The sequence below is a fragment of the Terrapene carolina genome, unplaced genomic scaffold (genome assembly GCF_002925995.2).
Source record: "Terrapene carolina triunguis isolate 2854851 unplaced genomic scaffold, T_m_triunguis-2.0 Scaffold180, whole genome shotgun sequence".
In the NCBI taxonomy this organism is placed as follows: Eukaryota; Metazoa; Chordata; order Testudines; family Emydidae; genus Terrapene; species Terrapene triunguis.
The window spans coordinates 6532977-6544371 of NW_020664531.1; positions in this window are offsets into that span (position 1 = coordinate 6532977).

The following is an 11395-nucleotide window of genomic DNA, read 5'->3' on the forward strand; positions in this document are numbered from 1 at the left end:
GTATTGGAGCATAAGCTTTCGTGGGTGAATACCCACTGCGTCAGATGAATGAATGAATACCCACATTCATCTGACGAAGTGAGTATTCACCCACGAAAGCTTATGCTCCAATACGTCTGTTAGTCTATAAGGTGCCACAGGATTCTTTGTCGCTTTTTACAGATCCAGACTAACACGGCTACCCCTCTGATACCTTGATTTCCAATTAAGGCTCCAGAACAACCATCATTGAATTAAAAGGGCCACACAGTACACATGCCTTTTTTTTTATTATTAACTGAGTAAGACAACCTAATATTTAACTGTGTCTTTCCTAACTTTGTCTTTTCTTTGTTGATGCTTTTATAAATGTCCTGTAAGTCCCGGAGTACCTAAAATTGCTTCACCACCACTTTTGTCTTGCTTGCAAGTAATAAATATTTCAAAGATTCAGGTAGGCAAGCAAATAAGAGGATTCAGTAGTGATGACAGAGCAAAAATCCACTCCCCCTCCCTTCATAAAAAGGTTAGGTATCAATATGGGCTGTAGAACATACTGTACATATGAGCAATACATTACATTAAAACAGATGTGGACTAAGTTAATTTCTTCATGGACATTTTCAAAAAGAGTTGAATGCCTAAATCACAATGACCTCAGTTGAATTTGGACACCTAACTTCTTTAGGCTCCTGTGACAATTCCAGCCATAATTCTTCTAATTTTACCTTAAATGCAGACTAGTAGGCAAAATGGTCCAGTGGGTACAGCATTGATCTGGGACTTGGGAGACTCTGTCCCTAGTTCTGCTACTGACCAACTGTGTGATTTTGAATAAGTCACTTCCCCCTCTCCGTGCCTCAGTTTCTTTTCTCATTTTTTTAATCTGCCCTATTTAAGATTTTAAGCTCTTCACTGCAAGGATTGTCTCACACAATGTACTTCAAGCTCCTTGCACTATGGGGACTCATCCATGTAATACAAAATTGCTATCTAATTAGAGCAATTGATAATGGGTATATGGTTGATGGAGGTTGGGGGTTAAGGTAAGAGGCTTCACAGCCTATAAATGTTGAATGCGTTTCCAGGGTAGACCAATGGGACTGGATCACAAATGTCAACCGTCTGAGGATCTATTGCCTAATTTATTTTGCCTCGAAAGTGCAGTGTTCTTTCCATTGGCTTAGTGTTAGGGATTTTGCTTTGTCCATTCCAGGAAGGGAAGGGTCTTTGGGTCTCTTCAATGTCCCTTTAACATGCTCTTGAACTGTATTTCTATGGAAGTGGTAAATGTAGCCTCATCTGAACCTAGGAGTCCGAGTAATTCAGTAATTCTTTCAGTGAGTAACTAGATGGGGACAAATATTCCTTCTCACAAAATACATCACTAGTACTGTTTCTCTGATACAAAATGATAGGGAGAAGTTGGTGTCTAGAAGTCCCAGCATACCATGCTGCTAAGATCACTTGAGACTCTTGTGTGGTATGATTCCTTTTAAATTTAAAACATTCTTCCCATGAATAACACTGGAATTTAATCTTATTTCTGTAAGCCTGGTATTAGATTCTCACCTTCTGGAGGTTTTAGCCAAGAAAAGAAATGTGCTGGAACAATGTTTCTTGTAAGAGATTCCAATCAACTCTTAAACACAAGGAAGTAGCCCAGACTAAATGGCTTTCTGCCTGATTTCCACTAACACCAATGCTATATGAGAGCATACAAAAATATTTAGTTAGCAGCTCACTGTCACAACCAGTAGCCTCTTAACAATGTTCCTCCTAGAGAGGGTTACCAGCAGGGCTCCTCCCTTTGTCATTATAACAATTAATTGGAATTAATTCCAGAGCTACAAGCCAAAATTTTTGGTGCCTCCATTCTTGGACATCCAAGTTTAGATACTTTAAAGGGGGTGAGATTTTCAGCGGACAGGAGCTGAGGACTTTTTGAAAATCAGGCCCCTTTATAACATCTCAAGTTGGGTATGCAAAGTCACTAGTCACTTTGTCCTTTATTATGAGCAGGAGTTTCAGAGTTTCTTCAGTATCTCGATATCTCTTCACAAACCTGAAATACAAACATTCCTGGTATTCCCATAATACTCACTCCTTTCAATTGACCCATCTAGAAGAATTCAGTCTTCTAAAACTCATAGAAGAAGTCAAAAAAGGCTATACCACATTTCCCACATTCAAGCCCAATTTGATAAATCCAAACTGCTGGCCCCATTGGAACCTTGCAATGTGACCAACTGACCACTCATCCATTCCAAGATTTTACTACGTTTCCAAGATTTTGAAATCCTCACAATGGCTAGCCTTAAACTCAAACTAAATATGTACATGATTCCCACTATTCAAACTCTCATTAATAAATAGAGAGATATTAACAATAGCATCTAAAAATGTTGGAGTCAAACACCCCATTTACAGAAATTTAAATAGATACCTATTTAGAATCTCGGACTACATCCATCAAAGGTCCACAAGCTCCAACTTAGGGGCAGTGACGATGCATGCTATCCCAAGACCAGACCATAGATCAAGTTGTTAGAGTCACCATTTGGTCCCTTGTTATCCACCTTGCTACAAGCATAAAGCTGTGCTAGCCCTTTTTCTGCTGCAGAGCATTTCTCCCTCCATATATGGTGGTGAGGAGGTCAAAGCTTCCACCCACTTCCTCACTTTTATGGGATGGAGAAGTAATGGCTCCAGGGAGGCTTCTATTCCCCTGCAGTGTAACTAATGATCTGGGTACATCCCCTAACTCCCCTGTACAGGCTTATAGGACAAACCACAATTTCCCCATAATGGATCGTCCCCGATCATTACAAAATGAAGTACTTATAGAATATAGGTTCAGAAGAATAAAAACTGGAAGAAAAATGAGAAGGAAGGACCAAATTATTTTCCAAATTATACCAGTATAAATCAGAACAACATTACTGGCCTGATTCTGATGTCAGACCATTTTTACAATGATTTCAAATGCAGTTACTCCTAATTTACACTGCTTTGGACATTACATTAGCAGTAGGATAACATACAACAAAATTTCGTCTGTATTAGGTTAATAACAGAGTTATTAAAGAAAAGGTGAAGGGATTAAGAATAATGGATATAACTTATAAAAGTATACTTTCTGCAACTCATATTGCCTCATAATTGCCATATTCTCCTATTCTGTATACTTATGACCTCTCTATTCCACTTATTTCTTTTAAAAAAAAGCTTGTCCTCTCAACACAAATGTTTACTTTTAATACAGAATTAGTAAATAAAAGATTTGCCCGTGGAGAGATGGAACAAGTCATTTTTTTTCCTGTGCTGTGGCCTGTAGTACTGTTATAGCATGTGTCACTAGGTGTCACTGTTACACAGCCTTCCAAGTTTTTTTTTCTTTTAGCGTGCAAACAAATGTTCAGTCTTGGGAAGACCTGATGTGTTTTTGTTACAAACTTCCCTGGGGACTGCACCTTCATGTGATGGAAAGGTTTATATGCTCCAATGACCCGGAGAGCTATGCTCAGAGAATTTTTAACTCCTGATAAAGCCACTCAAGTCAGACAGGTCAAAGAGTAGGGATCAGACAAAAAGCAGTCTACTGGTTCTCCACGCTGGGGGTTGACAGAGAGGCAAACAACCCCTAGCCTCATAAAAAAAAGTAAACAACACAACTAGGTAGCCATTCCAGCAAACTAGGGTGGTGGAGTTTTCTTCATGTTTTCCCTGATGGTACAGAAAGGAAGGATTCAGATTTAGATTTGTTATGCAAAGTTGTGAGTAGATGCAGTGGTCCCAGGAGAACTATGTGAATAGCAGGACAGCTTGCTCTCTGCCTTGGGTCTCTCATTAAAATCAATTGTGGAGACTGAGTTGCTCTCTGGGAACCAGGCATTGGATTGGGCTGAGATTCCTAAAGGAAAGCATTGCCCTGCCTGTTTGTGTCCATCTCCATTCTGGGACTGGTGTATGCATGTAATTAAAGCAAGTTACACTTGAAGTGTACCCAGACTATGTCACTGATTTCTCTGGTAGGAAGCCAACCTGCAAGGCCCTGGACATCTGCTACTGCATGGCAGAAGGTCAATGCTGGTGTCAGAATGGGACACTAGTGTCCAAAAGGGCAAATATATTGAAACAAATCCTCTGAAGCCATGTGCAAAACCTATGGAAAAATTCCCCTGTTGACTTCAACTCTTTTAACCATCCTCTCAACCCAGTATGGTCTTTCAACCTGATCTGAATGGACAGAATTCCATTCATATCTTTCAGCAGCACTAGGCTGTTTTGGTTTTTTAAGTTAAAATATGCATGGTGGGAAGGGAAGTAGGATTCCTGGCAAATTAATGGTTGTAGTATATTATACTAAGCGCCAGTCACTGATCATCTGTGTCAAATACACCGATACTGGCTAATACCGGCATTTTCTTTCCGTTTTTCCTTACTCAACAAAAAAATATTCACAAGATCTTCTCTCCAGGTGAAGTTTTATGAGGGCTGGGTGAATATGGAATAGTCACCCTGAACCTTGCTGAAAACCTTAAGTTCACAGGAACTTGCTGAGGGGAAAAAATGTGATTGGTTTTGTCTTTCTAGTCTGTGTGTTTCATTTTTGTTCATCCCTCCTCTTTTGGATTCTATGGAGGCGGGGAGAACTGTTCTTCCAATATTTCCAGCCAGAGCAGAAGCAGGAACCACCATCAATCTTAAGACAGGGATAATTTTTATATGGATTTCCAGTACAAATGTGTAGACCCAAAATAAGCTTTGGATAAACATCCAAAACTTGTATGTGCTTATCCAGACTGAACCTCGGAGTTAGTGGCACTAGATACACCAACAGCTGCAACAGTAGACCAGCTGTAGCAGCAACAGCTTGTTTCTACCACTGTCCAGTTTCAGTGCAGGGATTCTGGCAAGCACAGTAGCAGCTTTCTTGTCCACTAAGCTGATTCTATCCTGGACTTATTAGCATTGCTGTAGCTGACATGAATCACAGAAAATCCCACAAACAGAAATTAACCCTGGTGACAAGTGCACCCAAAAGGAAAAACAGATCCATTTGTGTGTGTCACTTCCTTCAGTTTCAATTATTGCTACTCAACTTCATTTCAGTAACCGAAAACTGTACAGACAAACAACAGGAACTACTCTTCCAATCAAGAGGAGTTACCTGAAAGCACTGTCATTTTTCAGTCCAGGGTAAAAATTCTAAAGGTTTTATTCAAAGCAGCATCCAAAAGCATTGATGCTTAGTCAGTCTAAAGATAGGCTTGAATCACAATGTTCACATACAGGTCCAGATTTTTCTGAAAGTTCAGTGATGTTAAGTCAGAATTAGAACACTGGATCACCTATGTCTAAAGCAAATACCTTGAGTCAGCAAACTTGGACTGGAAATGTTGTGAGAAAAAGCTCTCATAAAATTTCTGATGCTTCTTGCTTCAGGCTGGTTTGGAAGTACAGTCAGAACAGTCTCTTACTCAATGGCTGAAGTTGCACTTTTGGTCTCAGATGAAATTCAGAAGTACAGAAACATGTAAAAATAAGAGATGGAATGTGCAGGTGCCTAGGTGCAAAAATCCAAACTTTGAGCCATAAAGTTTCAGTTGGGGTTCAATTAATGTTCGGGGTGAAGGTTAGAGAGGAAATTTTTATTTTATTAGAACCAGTTTGACCATCGGTAAGATTTGCCCTTTACACAGCTTTTCCTCCCTTTAAACGATTCTCACACAGGCTTCCATGGAGAATGGCTGACATCTGCAGATCATTTTAACATTATCGGGAGATTTAAAGCAGGGATGAACAGGTGAAAGTACACAGTCTGCAAAGCTAGTAAACCTCTCAAATTTACCACGGTTCAGTCACCATTTATTAACCATTTAGTTCTTATCTAGTTCTATTTTGCTGTATCAAAAGGAATAAAAAAAATAAGGGGGAAATTCGAAAAAAAAAAAAAATTAGCCAAGCTGTCTCTTCCTGAGCAGAACATGCAGTACATTTCTTGGTCCCTGGCTTCTCCCATTCATTCCCTACTTTCAACTGCCCTTCTCCATTGTTTCCAAGGCTCTTTATTTAACAGCAACTTGAACTCACATTTGCTTTCGTGTTTTCCCTTTCTCCAATCTTCACAAACAATTGTTGGCACCAGCAGTCTGCACTTGGAGCAAAGAGAGAGAAAGAAATAACCCAACACTTCAGTCGCTCAGTCCACAAAAGGGGTTAAGCCAAAGTGCTTCACATGCCTCTTCCCAAGAGGGTGCTCAAGCATTGAGAACACACAGCTAAAAATTTCACACATTGATCGGTCAGACTGCAATGGATCAACTGCTACAATGTTCAATTCATGCCCAGACAGGTGTTGAGTGGTGGCAGGTTTTTAGGCCATAGAAATGTTTTCTTTGGCATTGACCCTCACATTCTTAATTCCATCCAGCCTGTTTTCATTTGGAACAGAACAATAACATGCTGCACCAAGCAGCCAGCTAGCTAGCCATGAAGGGCTGCATTTACTAGGAAAGCAAAACAGCTTTATCACATATTACACTGCTCCTATACCCGGGTCACGGGAGGGGAGGGGGGTAGATATTGTCTATGTTTTTTTTCTATTGTCCAGCATGTATGTCTAGAGAGGTGTTGGCTCATTTGTTCTTACACTGGATATCTGCAGCGAGTCTATTCAGGGCCAGTCCACAACATTTTGGCACCTGAGGCAGGGAGCTCAAATGACGCCCCCATGCCCCCTCACTTGGGCAAAATTTTGAAAGGTCTCAATTCTGCCTTCTTCATGTTCTACTCCTCTCATGGTAATGCTCTGTTACCTACTCCAATAAAGGAGAACTAACATCTTAAAATGCCTTGTTCAAAAATGTTAAGTAACACTTAACTTTCAAACGCCTGAACAGCCAATGTAACTCTTCTCTGCATAGTAAAACTGGCATTTTTATCTGTTTGAATAATCAAAGTGGTGCTTTCCGTGCCTTCTTGGTTGCAAAGATTTGAACTGCTTCCTGCTGAAGGTCCACAGTCTGGGCCAATTCATGCTCTATTGAGATGGTTGCAAGGCCGACCATCCTCTCCTGTGTCATTGTGGAGCCATTGTAGATGTGTTTTTATTAACTTCAGCTTGGAGAAGCTGCATTCTCCACTGGCAACTGTTACAGGAAGTGTGCGCAGAGCAACAAAAGCTTTTGGAAAGAGGGTGGTCATCTTATTTGTGCACATATATTCCAGAACAGCCTTTGGGGTTGATCCTGCTGAAATGCATCTTGAAAGGGCTTTCAATTCATCACTTAAATCACCTAAATATTGTGCATGTCACCATGTGTCAACACCGTCTCTAGTACCCTGCATTGCTGGTGTAGGTCTTCTTCAGGTATAGTGAGGAGTTTTGGAATATCATACAACACCAAATATACTGCTGTGTTCCTGGAGCTGCATGAAACGTTCTTCAACTGACTGTATTGCACAATCTAGCACAGGGGTCGGCAACCTTTCAGAACTGGTATGCCGAGAATTAGAATTTATTCACTCTAATTTAAGGTTTTGCGTGCCAGTAATACATTTTAATGTTTTTAGAAGGTCTCTTTCTATAAGTCTATAATATATAACTAAACTATTTTGTATGTAAAGTAAATAAAGTTTTTAAAATGTTTAAGAAGCTCCATTTAAAATTAAATTAAAATGCAGAGCCCCCCGGACTAGTGGCCAGGACCCGGGCAGTGTGAGTGCCACTGAAAATCAGCTCGCGTGCCGCCTTCGGCACGAGTGCCGTAGGTTGCCTACCCCTGATCTCGCACCTAGTTAAAGAATTCAACTTTGAATTGTTGTTTGGGGTCTCTTATGGGATTATCCTGTGCCTCGTAATCAAAATGTCTTCTTCTTCAGTGACTCTTGTATTCTTGAATGGGTGGGAAAATAGCTTCAGTGTGAAGTTCCTGTGCCAACTTCTGTGCACTCTTCAGAACATTTTGAAATCCCTCATCTGACTGGTAAGACTGTAGGTATGACTTTGCTTTGTCCAGTTGTTCCATTGCTCCAGATATATCAAGGTCAACACCTTGGAGTCTCTTGCTTAAAACATTTATTTCAAACAGTATGTCATGCCACAAGACTAAGCCACACAGAAATTTGAAGTTATGTATGTTTCTGGTGATTCCATTTCCCTCTGCCACTGTCCTCCCAGGAACAGTTCCTGTCATAGCATTATCCTCCATAATGGCAACTATGGCATCATCTATCTTCCCAATTTGGTGTTTGATAGGCTTTAATCGCCTCCACTTGACTTTCCCATCGTGTGGCACTCAGTGGTTTCAGTGTCAGAGATGATGTTCCCAGATGTTGCTTCAAAATTTGCCATCGATGATGCAAAGAATACATAGATGCTTTGAATGACATTAAAAAATTCAGCAGCCTCACAAGAAACTGATGCTGCATCACTGACCACCAAGTTCAATGAATGAGAACTGCATGGGACAAAAAAAAGCTCAAGGGTTTAGCTCTTGGATCCATGTCTGCACTCCTCTGTTCTTTCCTCTCATGTTGGCACCATTATCATAGCCCTGACCTCTCATGTCAGCTATCACAATTCCCGTATCTTCCAGCTTTTTAAGAAGCACATTTGTCATACCAGGTCCTGTAGTATCAATGTCAAAACATTATAGAAAATGCTTTCTGATAGTCACCATTGCAGGGACATTTTCACTAGGTTCTGTTGTTGTTACAAAATGCACCATTAAAGTCACTTGTTCTGTATCACTGATGTCAGGTGTGCAGTCCAGAATAACAGAGTAATATCGTGCTGACTTCAGATCTGCCACAATCTTCTGTTTGACTTTCATTGCCAGTAACTGTATGATCTCATTTTGAATTGTTTTTCCAAGGTAGTGGTGTGTGTACATTTCTTGGGTGGTGTGTACATTTCTTCTTAGATGCTCCGGGAGTACAGCATCAAACTCAGTCATTAGCTCCACAATTTTAAGGAAGTTTCCACTGTTTGGCACATACAGCTGATCTGAAGTGCCATGCAGTGCTAGGTTTTGGGTAGCAAGCTCTCTCACAATGGCAATGAGCCTTTTCAGAACATGTTGCCAGTAAAGAGACTCTGATGCAATCTTCTCTTGATGCTGATCATCTATGGGGAATTTAACCTTAGTCTCATCTCAAGCTCTTTCCACCTATGGAATGCTCTCTGGTGATTTGCTGCCTTCCCATGGCATGCCAGATTTCTAGCCAGACTTTTCCAGTCTTTTGTTCCTGTAGAACCCAATGTGGCTAGAATGTTAGACTGGAAGAGTTTGCAACAAAAACAGTATGCAGCATTCTGGGTTTTTGAGTACATAAGCCATGGCCTCTCCACTTCGTCACCTTTGGGGATTTCACGCCAGTAATGTGTTGGATGGAAACTTCTATTTTCCTTGGCTTCGGGGAACATGAAGTTTTTCACGTGCTGTGGCCCATGCAGTACAAGGAAGTCCCTCAGGCTACTGCTCAAGTGGGTCCACAGTCCTGGATCATCTAGACTTAAGGAACTAAACTCAGCAGCAGCTGTTTCTTGCGCCTCCACCACACTCTTCTCTGATCTACACTTTTCTTCAGGAATGTGCATGGTTACATCCATTTCAGATGGAGATATAGATGCTGCAGTAGCTGCCAGGTCACCTACACTCTGACTAACTGGAAGATCAGGCATCTCCTCATCACTCTCATCCTCACTGGGGCCAGAAGGCTCACCATGAACATTTGTGTCTATATCTCAGGAGAGCTCCTTCCTGCTTAGATAGAAAAGTTTCCTTTGCTTTCTTTCTTTCTCTGAATGCTGCCCCAGAGGGAGTTTTCTTCTTTCACTCATGACTGCTGTTCTGTGCCAGCTATAGTGGCTCTCAACACTCAATTGAAGGGGACAAATAAGCAGGCTGGTAGCACAGCCTGAGTGAGGGAAGATATCAGCGTCTTAAGGGCCTAACTGGCTCCTACTACTTCAGCTGAGTGCCTGTTCTCCTCAAGTGGGTTCAGGGAAGCAGTAGGAAACAGGAAGCTCCCTGAGAAGTTAGTGTTAATCAGTCCAGGCTCCTAGGGATGCTAGAGAGGTACATAAGAGACTCCTCCTCTCTGTCCCTGCAGCTCCTGCTGCTTTCTGTTATTCCCTCTCACCTTTTCTCCTGCCTACCTATGTCATGTCTCTTGTGCCCTCCTTCTTCCAGCACAGCACTCCACCATCTCTGTGCATCTAGAGCAGAGAGAATACATATGCACCAGCAGCAAACAATTTTCTACACTTTGGATGCTAGTGGCGCCCTCCTGCCCCCCGTCTGGCACCTGAGGCGGCCGCCTCAGTTCACCTCATGGTAAGGTCAGCCCCGAATCAGTGCTGTCTTGTTTCAGAAGAGTTTGGATTCTAGGTTTTTGCTTCAAATAATAGGACTCCAAAAGAACAATAGACAAATGGGCAGTGTACTGAGCCTGCCAAGTGGTAGACAGACATTAGAGAAGACAGTTCGTTAGAAGAGTTGCCCATCTTGTGCTGGACTCGCTATGGAGGCATCCTGTACACCCAAAGCAAAATCCTCACAGGCAGCAGAAGAACATTTACTGGATGAACCAAACGTGCATGGTCCTCTGGATAAATCTATGAGTCCAGAGCTCAGCATATTTCAGGAGAAAGTTGTTCTTTGGGAGTCTTATAGACCAGTGTTTCTCAACCTTTCTGATACCAAAGGACAGACTTGCTGCCTTCCTAAACTGTGTCAGGAAGATCTCAGGGACACTGTTCTAGACTGCAGTTGGAGTCAATGTCAGAGCCAAGATTATGACTCAAGTTCCTGGCTTCCAAGTCTTACACTCAGGCCACTAGATAACACCTCTTCCATTGCCAGAGGTCCCCCCCACCCCCCCCCCACACAGAGTAAGTGCAAATCATGTCCCCCTTTCTCCACACATGTAGAGGGCCTCTTGGCAGCAAAACCGGTATAGATGGGTTTTGTGGGGCACACACAAGACCACTCTGCACAGTTTCAAGCCTCATGCCTCAGGGAGCACACAGAGGGCACATCAAGCACAGACCTGAATGGGGGGTGCTGCATAGCTACTTTGTCTTAAGGGGGGGATTCCTCCTCCTGCATGCACTTTCTCGACTCAGTTGTTTGGGCAGAGCAGCAAGCTAAGGAAGTGTCCAAACTGGGGGCGAGGGGAGGAAACAAGACATTCACAATAGCATTGAAATGGTCCCAACTAGACTTTGAAAAATCACACACCTTCTAGGCAAAAAGGGGATGGGGTTCCAATTGCTACTATCACTGTTTGGCTGGAGGACATTTTCTAAACCATTCTTGTTATAATGGCCATATTTGTCACACAGAAAAGGTAGGGGTTTTAAAATGAAATCTTGGGAGTGTCAAGAAATACCGTCGAATGCCAG